Raw genomic sequence first — 15,104 nt, 5'->3', positions numbered from 1 at the left:
TGGAGGTTAGTGTTAAGTTCTTATAATGGCCATGTGGCAGCTAACGTCATCATGATGTGGCAATACGGTGGACACGTGGTAGGCATATTTGATGTTTTCGAGTGTCAGAAGAAGCCAAAAAAGGGTGACATGTGTCACCACTCAAAGGGTGACATGTGGCAGTGATGACGTCACATATTGGAGATCAGTAATCGGAGGTTGAGGCATGTTGTGCATCAAAGTGAAATAACCGATTGAAAACCTCCGATTAAGGGGCTCTTATATGGGGGCTAGCCCACGGTCACGAGAAGAGCCACAGGACCAGGGGCTTAGAATAAGAGGTGATCAACGATCGAAAATCAACGAAGTTGAAGTGTTGTGCACCAAGTTAAATCTCTGATTGGAAATCCCTAATAGAGGGGCTCCGATGTGGGGGCTAGTCCATGGTTACAAAGAGATCAAGCATATGCATCCATTCACAAAAATTCACTAAAAAACTCTATCTATAAAATTTCAAAGATGTCTTTATACATGAATGTCTCCTTGAAGTTTTCCATTCTCCAACAAAGCAATGTTACCAAGGTGTTGGATAGGTTGGGAGCTCTACATAGTGAGTTTATCAGATTGTGATGTAGTTCATACATTCATTTAACACTATGCAATCCAAAAACAACCATAATTTGTTGTATGACTATACTATGACATTAAATTATATTTTTGTAATTGATATTAATGATGGAGAGAGATTCAAGCATTAATCTAAATGTAAATCATAACAACATAACATATATATAATCATCCTACAACATAAAACAAAAAAATCCCATTACAAGAGATATATTTCCATTGTTCTCAAAGACAACCAACATATACACTATGATCCATACATCATATCAATAGAAATATGATCAATGTTCAACCAAGTGATTTCAATGCTCCAAATTTTCTGGATTAAAGATTCGACTTACTTGTCTTCTTGTCTCCTCAAAGGTGTTGTGGGGCTTCATCAAGCATATGCAGCCATTCACAAAAATTCACAAAAAAGTCTATCTATAAAATTTCAAAGATGTCTTCATACATGAATGTCTCCTTGAATTTTTTCGTTCTCCAAAAAGCAGTGGGGCTTCATCGCTAGAAAATATTTTGTTCCATCATCAAAAAAATCTTCCACTTGTGGTTTAGCTAGTTATTTCTTCATTTTTCTAAGGCCTTAGAATCATGTTGTGGCCCCAACAACATAACCATTTCTTGGCTCTAATTGGTAAACTAGGATCCACTTAAGTGTCCAACAAACATTGTACTAGTCTAACATTAACATTATCAACTCCTAAAGCAAGGAAGGTCTCAGTTAAGGAGTGTTACCAAGGTGTTGGATAGTTGGGGAGCTCTACATAGTGAATTTATCATATTTTGATGCAGTGCATACATTCATTTAACACTATGCAATCCAAAAACAACCATAATTTGTTGTTCGACTATACTATGACATTAAATTAGATTGTTGTAATTGATATTAATAATGGAGAGAGATTCAAGCATTAATCTAAATGTAAATCATAACAAAATAACATATATATAATAATCCTACATCATAAAACAAAAAAATCCCATTACAAGAGATATATTTCCATTGTTCTCAAAGACAACCAACATATACACTATGATTCATACATAATATCAATAGTAATATGATCAATTTTCAACCAAACATTTCACTATTAAACCTTCTAACTCCTTGTGTTGACCCATACAATGGCATTTGTACATTTTTCCATGTAGACATATTTACACAGTAAAAAACCTAAGCTAACTAATTTCAAGAACTACATAAATACAATTCATCATAAACAAAAATTACTTCACTATTCAAATCTTGAAATTGAAACTTTTTTAACTTAAAAATCAACTAAAATCATTGAGTTTGATCTCCTGACCACTAAATAACACATTGGTTTTTACATATATTACATTAATACCTACCATATCATCTTCCAATAACAAAACCAACATAAAGGAAACTTTTAAAAACACAATGTCCCAGGGTTTGCCAAACTTGAACTTTGAAGTTTGAAGTTCGACAAACCTTAAAAGAAAAATTAAGTTCGACTGAGGTTCATCTATTTCTATTCAAGTTTTCTTTGTGTAGTTCAATGAATAAAATGTGTCATCAAACTTCGGAGCTCCATATAATGGTTAAATGTTCCCTTCGAGACCACCTAGCAGATTCACAATTTGTGCAAATTTGAAAATTCAATGCGAGGGCATAAAATTGGTGTGTCTTGGTAGCATGTGTTCCATTAGAAGGGTGTCCATGCGACAAAAAGTAATGAATTATGTTGGCAGGGTTACATTCAGTTCTAGATTGACATGTTGGTTAAAACTTAACGATTGCTGCTAAAGTGTACCCTCAAACTTGGTTAAATGTGCTCTTCATGACCATTTAGCATATTCATAATTCGTAAAAATTTGAAAATCCTATGTGACGACATAAAATTAGCATGACCTGATAGCATATGTTTCATTAGAGGGCCTCCACACAATGAAAGATAATGTGAACCGTGATTGACATAAATTACATGAAAAGAGACGTTGGGTAACAATCTTATGCAATTTGACTTTAATCGCTATGTAAGACTTTACTTAGGTTATAGTTAAGTTAAAACTTTTAAATATTTTCACAGTTATGAAAAAAATTTAGATGAGTTACGTATAAAATTATAATTGTCGTAATCTAAATTATAGATGAAAGGGCCTTTTTCACCGGAATTCAGCGATAAAATCTCAAGTAAGATTATGATTTTTTGTTGTTTGAAATACATTTTTGAATGCATATATGGATTCAACACCTTGAAAAACCCCTGGGGAACTCGAATTCTATAGATTAAATAACTTAAACTCAAGTTTTTTAAAATCTCTTTAGGATTTTTGTTAAAATTAACCAGAAACAATGCCTATTTTGATTAGATTAATGGATTGTCATTCTTCAAAGAAAATGATTCTAGAAGTCGATGTAAGAGCTCTTTTAGATAAGGAGTATGGCCTTGTATTACATTTCCTATAAATATGTTGGAAAGTGAGATAATGAAACCTTTACTTTAATGCCAATAACCTACCCTACTACTATAGAAAATACCTACCAATTAACCCTTTTACAATGCATATTGAATCTCCATAGACTTGTAAATGAAAGATCTTTTTATTGATAACAAAAGAAAAAAACATTCACCATGCTATAAGCTTAGAAAATCAAAATTTTATATCAAACATTTAAAGTAAAGTAATTTAGGTATTTCTCCAACTGTATTAATATATTTTTTGTAATAACATTATGTAAAATTAAGCCCCAAGGGTTAGCTTAGTTGGTCGAGTTCTTGTTGCTATGTACCTCACCATTCAGGAGGTCACGGGGTCAAATCTCCTCGATGCCATTGCAGTTAGGTCTTTCTTGTTTGGCCAGTAGGGAGATCCCTTTAGGTTGATCTGCCTAGATTTTTCCCATGGATGTAGGAGCCACCCAAGGGAGATCCCTTTAGGTTGCCTAGATTTTTCCCATGGATGTAGTAGCCACCCAAGGGAGATCCCTTTAGGTTGATTTGCCTAGATTTTTCCCATGGATGTAGCAGCCACCCAAAGGTGATTAAAAAACATTATGTAAAATTAAAAATAAGTAAATAAGATTACTTTAAAAAATTATAAATAAATTATATTCCATAATTGCACAAAAGATATATTTTAAGGGGAGGTACCCTCTTAGGCTTCCTCGTTTGTCCATAACAAATGAGAATGAAGCACATGTTAAACTTGTGACGCTACATCCATGTCATTTGCAACACTTCCACCTGTCATTGTCAACTGACCATGTCGCTTTTCTTCCTCCAATCAAGTGACGAAGAAGGAATGCATGAAAAGCCTAATGTTTGGACCTTCCTAACACTGTTCTCCTCATGTCCTTTGAAATCCTCATTTGTGAGGTCTGCGAACTTATTCAAACCCAACCGGAACTAGAACTGGAATAATTATTGCGAGCATGGATATACTTGAGATATGTTCTGAATATCTGGAATTATCTTGCTTTCTCCTCATGGCCACCAATCGAATAGCCTTACCAACCATTATCGGAATTAATATCTACGACTTCGTAAGGTTGAATGACCGTTGCAAATGAAACGAAACAGATGAATGTGAAAAAAATTAAAAGCAAATGCAAAGGATTCACAATTAATTTGAGGTTAAAGGTCGATATACGGTGCAGTGTATTATAATCCAACATCATCTATTTTAGCTCATTTGGATTGGATAAAGCAGTGACTCGACGTTAAGGTATGAAGGAGATTTTGATGTCACGTGGTTTAGTGGAAACATGGCATTGCTATTGTGATGCTATTTTTACACAATGTATAATCTTCTCTACACATGTATAATCTTCTCTCATGCAACATAGCAACGATAATGAGTTTTTCTCTCCTGCTGGATAGACAGATAGTTGGTTAGGGATGATTACATCGTTTGGAGTAGTTTCCTTCCCTTGGTTGGAAAAAGAGAGTGTCCTTCCCTTGGGTTGATTGGAGAGATAGATAATGCTTCAATTTGTATGGTCAATCGGTTGATCAATTTCATTGGTCGAGTGTCATTCCTTACCGCTTGATCTCCTTGAATAGAGTGTAGCTTCATATTTCCTCTTCACTGTAGCCTCCTAAATATTCTTTGTATCCTTGGAATAGCGAAAGATGACATGGACATCCTTGGAATAGCGAAATATTCTTATGATGGGTGGGTTTTTGTGTGAAGATTTGTATAATCTCTAAATATTATTAAAATAATTATATAGATATATATATATATATTAAAAAAAAAAAAATTATTAATAGTAAACCATCTAAACCATACTTATAGATCTTAAAGATAATTAGGATTCATTCTAAAACTCTTATAGAAATCTCTACAAAATAAGTAATAATATCATCCATCCAAAGCACTTAACGATCTTCATAATGTACTTCGTTTTTTATCATTTCTTTTTTATTGGTCTAGTGAGCTATCTCAAAGGATTTTGGGTTTGGTTTATTATTAATTATAAAAGGAATTAATAAATGAGTTAAACATATATATTGAAAAAACATGTAACAATATTCTTTACCATAGATATTTACACAAACTTTATCATAGATATCACCAATAAATTTTCTTTAATTCTTTACCATAGATATTTACACAAACTTTATCATAGATATCACCAATAAATTTTCTTACTAGAGTAGAATATCCAACACCAACACACATGTGCTTAATAACAAGAGAGGAAACCTTGTTTCCACAAACAAATACATCAATATCGTAAAGTCTCCATATGGTTATTTCTAGTTTAATATTTATGAGTGGTATGAACTTAGTGGAAGCCTCTCAAGGTGAAGCAAGAAAATGAGAACTACTATTTTGAAGAAAAAATTGAGGTTAAGGTTTACCCTTTTTGTTTCTTAGCAATAGAACACCAAGTTTCAAGGTTCAAGGTTCAATTATTTTCTTAAAAATGTGCACTTAGCTATTATTACCTTGAATAATTTCTTCATCAAGAAATAGGACTCTGAATATTCAATTCCCAATGCACCACTAATTGTTTACCTACTAGTTAAGATGAAACGAACTGGGAGTGAGACTACATGCCTACCTTCTTTCCATATATTCTCTACTCTCCATTGTAAAAATTATGGTATCTTAAAAACAAAATGGAAGGGAATAAATTTGACATTGACATATTCATTAGATATCTACATGCACGTGCCTTGGTTTCAATTTTCTTCAAATACTCTCTCTTTATTCATGTTGCTCTTTTCTTTCATTTTTGAAATAGTGTCATGCAAAGGTAGAATCGTGTACAAAAGGTGTGCCTTGACATATATTGAAATTGTCCACCATTGGAAAATATTTTTACTAAACCCTAACAAATATTTTTTGATGTATATATTTTTATGTGAGGATCATTGAAATATAATTTTTGGAGAGCCTACTCTGCAACATATGATTTAGCTCTTAAAGGTTATAGTTTTCTTTCTATGTATGTCGCAGTATGAGTTACTAAAAGAAATCCTCATTGCCAAATGTTGAAGTATGAGAAATCAATATGGCTAGATCAGTGATAATCATCATGGCTAACAAGAAAATGATATTTGATGAATGATATAACTTAAATATTGTCCTAATAGATGATATAACTTTAGAGTTAATAAACAATTTTATATTACTTTTAATTGAAATATAACTATGTAACATCAATTGATATTTGTGTATGAGATTATATGATGCTCTCAAAACTCATCTATGGATGCTATATTATTACTATTTGTTATTTTTCAGATTATGTTTATTCTCCATAATGTTTCTTCTCATGCTATCTTCATACTTATATAATTCAAATAAAAAGCACCATAAACCTTTTAATTGTTCATATCTTGAATATTCTAAATTGAATTTTGTGGATATATTTATTTTAATGAGAAATCATATGAAGGATCAATAGTCATGTCAAGTGGAAGACATTTCCTCATTCTTTTATGGGTGAATTTGTAATAACTTTAGTTAATGGAACTCCAATCGAGAGAACTTATCATTCAAAGTCAATAACTTATTTCTAATGCAAATTGTGTAAGTGATGGATTTTTTGTGCACTTTAGACAATGAAGCTCATTTGAATTAGTACTTTCCCACCTCTAATTGAATTTTAATGGAGACCCATGAAAATTTGATGATATATAATGACCTTATATTTCCTCCTACCCCAACAGTCTTTGAAAGATTCCTTTTATTATATCATCAATATTTTATTCTTGAAATATCCATTATAAACATTATTGGGATTAACGTAATAATGAAAGAACATATTAGAACCCACCACATCACATCATTCCATTGTATGTGCATTCATGTTGACCTCCATTAAAAAAAACGTTTAAATTATTCATTTCATCAAAAAAACATATCATCCCATCATTGAACAACGTAACCACCCTTATTCACTTCGATGTTTCATTCCCCACTTCGAGGTATGCTAGTATTATTTGAAATCCTCAAAGTTATTCCAAAATGCCAAATTCAACATATCCCTCCCATAACTTAACACAAATTTTTAAATATTGAGTGCCTTGTTAAATATATTTTTTAAGATGATGTAATTCCAACAAAAAAAACAATAGCGCCAGATTGAGATAACCACAACGCCGGGTATAGGAGAATCCATAATGAATGTTGATAAAGGCCAAATGTTCCCACTAATGACAGAGATGTCACACCCCATAACATCCGTCATGCAATCTGTTGTGACCACAACGGTGGTGCACAAAGATTGTGTATGAAGCCTAGACAAAACGAGGTTGAATTATTTGCGATTAGAGAATTTGAATGCTTCACAAATTACAACACAACGCCCACATAAAACAAACTGTTGTCAGTCGTTTTCTTTCTCATGGGTTTTGAAATTTGGTTTTTGAATAATAATGTATACTAATGAATGTTACAGATTTGTAAAAGGGAAAGGCCAGAATAGTAGTTGGGCATGTCATCGCTCCAAGATTGATCTCCAATATTCCTTGCAACTATATGGAAATAGGTACACGTCACTAGATCAATATTTAGGATCTTTAGATCGATTCTCGTTCTTCAAATTGATTGAAGTCTGGCATCTTCGTTGCAGATCTATTCTATATTTTCACATGAAATGTTGCAGTGATTTGCCAACAGTTAAGGTTTCAGGGTTGAATTTGGATGTGTTGAGGTATCTACAGATCAAGGAGGATCTCTTCAATGGCTCGCCCAAAAAATATGGATTTATTCGACACCTATTTTTGTACATCATAAATGGACCACAATGTCAGGATCAGTGGTTCTGAAGCCTTGGTCTTCTTTCAAGGAGCCAATTTACCCAAGAAAATACTTGCACAGGTACCCTTGGAATCATGGTTTGAAATCTTTATAATATAATTTGGCATTACAATTTAAATATTTTATGTAATTTTTTTAGTAAACTGAGACATTGAAATCGGATCAGTTCGAGTCCTAGTATGATTTGACCATTCTCTAATTAAAAGTTTAGAAACACTTCTTCTATTTACCCCTAAATAAACATAATCAAGAAAAAAAATCCTAACAACAACCTAAAATATTACGAATTTTGAAACAGAGAAACAATCATCCCCACATCATATGAAGTATTAAAACCAAAATCATTAAAAGAGATATTGTTCAAATTGAGAAGAGAATCCATTCTCCTCCTCCCAGGTTTTCCAGCAGCTCAGCTCCAAAGGGACCCCACCTTTTGAAAGAACGTCTGCCTGAGTGTTCCTTTCCTTGTAAATATGCTGATGTGAAACAAGGTTAAAATTTGATAATAATGTAAAGGATCTCATCAAGAATTTGGTGTAAAATGACATTTTCAGAGAAATGGGAACCCTTCATTAGTTAATTACTAACTTAGAAGCCCCAAATACCTGTACATTTTGAGCCCCATTATCTGCAGCTAGCTTAAGAGATGGTTTCAAAGCTATAAAAAATGCATAATTGTTTGTACTTCTTCCCAATTGATACTTGAATTTTATCCAGTGGGATTCTGGCAGAGGAACTGTTTCCCCTGCCCCACAACATTACGGTTCCCCCTAACCAGCTCCATCAAAAATATGTACCCTATTATCAATTTGCTCCTCTACAATCATCCTTGGAGGCTTTTCTGTTTTTTGTTGTGAAAATCTCTTGAGTGTTTTCATGTTTTTTTATTGCACTCTAAAGAAAGTACAAATCTGTATTCAAAGAGACTCAAATTTCTAGACAATCATCCATCTCCATGGTCACAATCATAGGTAATGCCTTTAAGTTCATCGCAGCCACATTTCCATCCCAATTCCTTAGAATTTTCTCAATAGGCATTTCATTCAAATCGGTTAGCCAAGTCCCTCCAAACCTGTACTGTATAAGAGCACGGGAATAATAAATGTAGAATAGATTCTTCATTTTCATACACAAGTAACATCTTTCATAACCAGACTTATTCATTTTTTGGAGATTGTCCCCAGTAAATTTTAATGTTAACTACATGAAAATATGAAATTTAGAGAGCATTTATATTTCCATATTTTCTTTTACCACTACATTGGAGTGACAATATTATGTCCGGCACAAAATGTCTTATATCCTAGTTTTGTAGAGTATGAACCCCCAATTTTCTTCCTTGACCATAGTACTTCATCCTCTTCCCTTGGTTGTTGTGTGACTAATTTTAAGCTTAGAAATATATGCTTCCCACATCTTTGCTTCTTCATCTCTGAGGCCAAGTTATTTAGTTGATTTCCACTCCTCGCTCTAGATTGCAGTAAGGTTGACATCTGCTACATGAGAAAATAGAAAATATGCCCTTCCCTTTGAGAGTATTGATTAAATCATTTCCAAATAAGAGAAAGACACAATAGTAGCCTTCCAAATAATTGAGGCATTTTGACAACAACTTTGTTGAAGATTTTTTGCAATCTTCTATTAAGTCTAACTCATTGTACTTCTGAATTATCAATTGGCACCAGAAAACATTTCCCGGTATTAACTTGTAGAATTTTTCAACAGATAAAGCTTTGAAAAAATGTTTTTTAGGACCCAACCTCCTATATCCTTTGGTGTTATTAATTTTTTCTATTTAATTCCTTAGAATTTTTATCTTGATGCCTAGACCATAAGAACATATAAATAATTCTCCTCCAGTGGTCCATTCACCTTTTTATATAAAAGTTGTGGTCATCCGACAAATTGGTATGGCTTCAACCATTAATTTTAACAATATAATCTTGACACCCTTGGACAAACACAGTTATGTCAAACAGAGAGCCTCTTTTCTACATTGTGCTATCAAACATTCCCATTCCTTCTTTCCTTAATCATTTGACATTAGATAAAATCCTAAATACTTTAATCCCCTTTGAAGCTAAATCTGATGATAAGGAGACAACTCAGATAAATACCTGACATCTTTATCATCGATTTTGAAGAAAGAAATTGTAGACATCCTATTTTTTTCCTCATTTATGTTGCTATAAGTACAAATCAAGGATTTCCTTCAATTTAAGATGACATTTTTTTGTTACATATGGAACAAAGAAAGATTCCATGAAATTGAAGGAAATCATTTATACAGTCTATAGTATAGCAACAATTTTGTTGTGGGAGGGGTGACGTATTGTCATAATTGATGTGTATATGTTTTATTTTCACCAAATGGTTGCTAATTTAGGAGTTTTTACTTAATGAGATATTTGAGGTTAGAGGGCCTTAGAATATGCGAAGGTGATAACAACTATATAGTTCACAAAACTAAGCACGATAATTATTACATCTATTGGGTTTATATTTTAGGTAAATAATATTTCAACTTGTGTGATCTAAGAGGGTGCTCTTGAAGTCATTGTTGTTCTTCTTTCTTTTTTAATTTGAGATTTGATGAAGTTTCAAATCTAGGGATGACCACATCATGGGAACACTCTGATGGAAAGTAATCAAATCAGTGAAACATGCAAATATTCATGGTGTTTAGAAATGGGATATGGCATCTACATCTTAAAATTGAAATATTTATTCTATACTTTATTTTTAAGATTTTTGAATATTGGCGTTGGTTTGACCTAACATTTATGTAGGTTGAAGTTGACACAGCACTTTCACCCATGCAAATTCTCGACAGTTGTAACGAACCTCCTCAGCCTACCTGGGAATTTCGCCCCTAGGCGCCTTAAATTTGTGATTTGGAACCTCATTCATTAATCTGAACCACTTCATGAACATACAATAACAGGTTAATGAAAGTAGTTTCGTTCTTATTTATGGCCCCATGTGAAATCTATCAGTAATAATATAGTTCCACAGCTACAATGATAGGAACCACTTAATAATCCTCTACCACCAATTTTACTTTTGAAAGTAATAGCATAACATACATAAGGATGGTACCATTGGTATAGTACAGTTTACACTACCGACATAACTTATGTAATATGAATACAAATTCATTATCCAGACAGCACATAAGTTGGGAGTAATTCATAACCATTATCCCCTACATATCGACATGTTATACTCTTCTAGCATTGCCAAATCTTCAACAACCATTTGAGATTGAAACAGATGCCAGTGATTATGCCATGGGAGCAGTGTCGATGCAACATGGTAAACCCATATGCTACCATTTTGAGACTTTTAATTCTACAGTAGTTAATTATCCTACATATGATAAAGAATTGTATGCATTAGTTTAGAGTGTGAAGAAGTGGAAACATTACTTAATGGGCAAAGAAACAATAATACATATTGATCATCAGCCACTTTAGTACTTGCACTCACAAACTAAGTTGCAACAATCAAGACACTATAGGTGGATGGGTTTCCTACAGCAGTTTCATTTAGTCATCAGATATAAAAAGGGCATACACAATAAAGTTGCAGATATGTTGTCCAAACCAATCATAAATGCATCTACTATACTTAAGCATAACTCAGTAATGCATGAAAGCTACATTGAACAATATGCTCAAGATATAGACTTTAAATATGTATATGCAGCTTTAAGTAATGGCAAAAGGGTAGAAGAATTGGATTACTATGTTAAGGACCAACTCTTGTATCATTTGGGAAAGCTATGCATTCCACAAACAGAGAGAATTAATATAATTAGGGAAGCACATACTTCTCTAATATCATGTCATTTTGGTGTAAGTAAAACAATTACACAGCTACAAAGATACTGCTATTGGCCAAGAATGCATGAAACAGTTTCTAGATATGTAAGAGGGTGTACCATGTGTGCTAAAAGTAAGCCCAGCAATAGAAAACTAGGCTTGTACACTCCACTACCAGTCCCATCCTATCCTTGGGAAAGTGTTTCCATGGACTTTGTTGGGGGATTGCCAAAATCTAGAAAGGGACATGACTATTTATATGTTATTGTGGACAGGTTCAGCAAAATGTGTATTTTAATACCTTGTAATAAGCAAATTACAACTGAACAAACAGCGAAACTGTTCTTTCAGCATGTCTGGGTGCATTTTGGGTTACCCACTTCCATAGTATCTTATCGAGATTCCCAATTTGTTGGGAAGTTTTGGTCAAGTCTATGGGAATTGATGGACACGAGACTGAAGAAGAGCACGACCTTTCATCCACAAACAGATGGCCAAACAAAGGTAGTCAACAGGACAGTGACCAAGTTGCTCAGGGGTTATTGCAGCAAGCATCCCAAGCTTTGGGATGAAAATTTATGTTATGTGCAACATGCTTACAACCATGCTAAACATTCTTCTACACAAAGATCTCCTTTTGAGACCTGTTTCGGTTTCATACCAAGGTCTCCCTTGGATTTTGTCTTTGAAAAAGACATAGCAATTGCTAGACATAGTGATGTGGACAAAGCAACCAGATTCATTGAACAGATCCAAGAAATTCACCAGGCAGTGCAGGAACAGCTGGAAAAGAGCCAAGCCAAATACAAGGCAAGGCATGATAAGCCCCGGGTGGAGCACAACTTCCAATTTGACGATCAAGTCTAGTTGTATATCAGCAAGAATAGAATGCAAGGTGAAGGAAAGAAGTTTAAGCCAATAAGGTATGGGCCTTTTAAGGTACTTGAGAAAATTAGTGAGTGTTTTTCGCCTTGATCTCCCAGCATACATGCACATCTATTCAGTAGTAAATGAAGAAAATTTAAGAATGTTTGAACCTTCTTTAATTGAAGGTCCTGAAGAGCAAAGTCAATTGCCTTCCATTGATGATCTGTTGCTTGAATACCTCAATGAGCTGCAGGAAGATATAGTTCTAGACAAGAAGGTGAGGACAACGCGTAGAGGGGACGTGGAGTACCTTAGAATTGGACTCAAAGATTCAAAACCCAGTAGTGCCAAATGGATAGAGATTGGGCAAGTGAGGTAGCTGTATCCTCACTTAAGAAACCAACTTTTGGTGGTACAAAAGCCTTTTCAGTGGGAAGGCATGATCCAAATGGATTCGATAATTCTCTCTAAGTCTTCATAAACTCTTTAAAAATCATGCCAAAGATCAAAATATTTTAAAATATCAAAGTTAACGCAAGAGGAAACACCCTTAGCAGGGCGGAGAAACACTATCGGGAGGCCCAAAACCCGTGAAAACAAAGTATCGACGGTTTTTAAGGCAAAGTTGAATCAGAGCCATCGGATCTGGTCGATCAACAGTCCAGATCCGATTGGTGGATCGCAATCAGTGATAACCTTCGGCAGAGATTGGCAAGATCTACTCAAGAACTGCGATGGCGAACAGTGATATCGGCAATTAACACATATATATGGCGAAGGCAATTGGTGGAGTTAATATGGACCGTCGATCAAGCGCGCAGATCAACGGCCCATATTACATCGCAGGATCGCTATCGGGGGATTTCAGAAGTGCTTACAAACGGCCCAAGGGTTATTGCGATGAGTGATTGCTATATATCGCATCACCGCATCGCATCAGAACTGTGCAAAGGAGCGATTACAATCGACGGGGGTCATGTGCAATATGCAATATCGCGTCGGAACATGGAGCAGGGTCGATATCAATACACCATGCGACAACCGGACCCGATAGCATTATAAAGGAAATTTGATATAATTTCAAGTCCGTAACAGAGCCATTTTTAATGTATTTTCGCGATTTTCATTGTATTTCCAAAACACAAAGGGACGAAGCCTTCCGATATGCGATAGCGACTTGTGGACGGACCCGATAGGGGAATGAATCATATTTAAGGACTTTTAAAGTCCGATATATTGAGTTTTGGCGGACTTTCTCTGTTAAAACACATTTTCCCTGTGTTTAACAGAGCGCGGTTGTTTCAGGAGTTTCAGAGGCCCGCGGCACTATGGTGTTACAGAATGGGTGGCCACCTCCTCTCTAGGCGTTAAACAATGATTGTATCACGCTGAGAGAGGGATTCGAAGCGGACAGAGGCCGAGGAGACTGAGAGACAGGAACATGAAACGAACAGGCAGCGCATTTTTGGCTATAAAGCCACAGATAGAGAGCACAGCAGGAGAGGCAGTATTGCAGGCAAACACTGAGACAGAGTTTGCACAGAGACAGAGAGCACTGAGGGAGTCTGTGTACTCATAGAGAAACTTGAGAGGTTCAAGTAAAGCTCTTGTATTGTAATCTGTTGTGTGTGAGGCTCAAATTGAGCTCACTGTTGTAAACAGAACTCTGCTTGAAGACATAATAGAGAGGCCACCACTAAAGGCTGGACCAGGAGATGTAGCCCAAGAGTATTGGGTGAACTCCTCATTAAATTTGTTGTGTTATGTGTTGTCCATTATGTTTTGTTTATTGCTTCATTGTCTGTGCATTTCGCAATCTTATCGATCCATTGCATAAAATGACATAGACTAATCCATGCACATAAGTCTGTAATACCTTATTATTGTCTTAGATCTCATTTTCAGATCAGTAACTCCCTTCTTCCTATTCTGCCTATTTCCGCCTATTTTGCAGAACTAACACCTATGTCATACTCTTGTTTTCCTTCCATTACTCTCTGCATCGAATAGTTTGTTGTGTGTGTATGTTGCTCTAGGCGTTGTAATGAAGTGAAGGTTGGACTATGCGATTGTGTGTTGAAGAGTATGTTACGCTGAAGGATGATGACGTTGTTCAATGAAGAAATTAGTTTTAAATGGAATTTCACCGTCACCAAAAGTTTTGAAGCAGAACACAACAAATTTTGCAGTCCTTCATAGGCAACATAAATAACCATGGAAGATAAACAAAATTAATGCATTATCTTAAACAAGGATTGGACTCAACTGAATTATACGTGACTTCATTACATATCTTGTGTAACTGTAAAAAACATTGTAGTCTTATGAAATGCTTTACACACCTCAAGGGCATGTGGACCCAATATTTAGGAAGTGTTCTCACATAAAATGTTTACATGCGTTCTGAGAACTCAGCCGAGAAATCCTCGTGTTGCTTCCCGGTAATGTTTTGTCAAGTTTGGAAGCTTGAGCAATATCATTTTTAAAATTGAAAATGTTTGTGTGCCAATTAAACAAGAAAAAACATTAATGGAGATAACTTGGCCCCATGTCCAGTGAGAG

This window comes from Pinus tabuliformis, chromosome 6 (genome assembly GCF_031772625.1).
Source record: "Pinus tabuliformis cultivar Carrire ecotype Pingquan chromosome 6, CPIR1, whole genome shotgun sequence".
Taxonomy (NCBI): domain Eukaryota; kingdom Viridiplantae; phylum Streptophyta; class Pinopsida; order Pinales; family Pinaceae; genus Pinus; species Pinus tabuliformis.
This window is presented reverse-complemented; position numbering follows the sequence as displayed.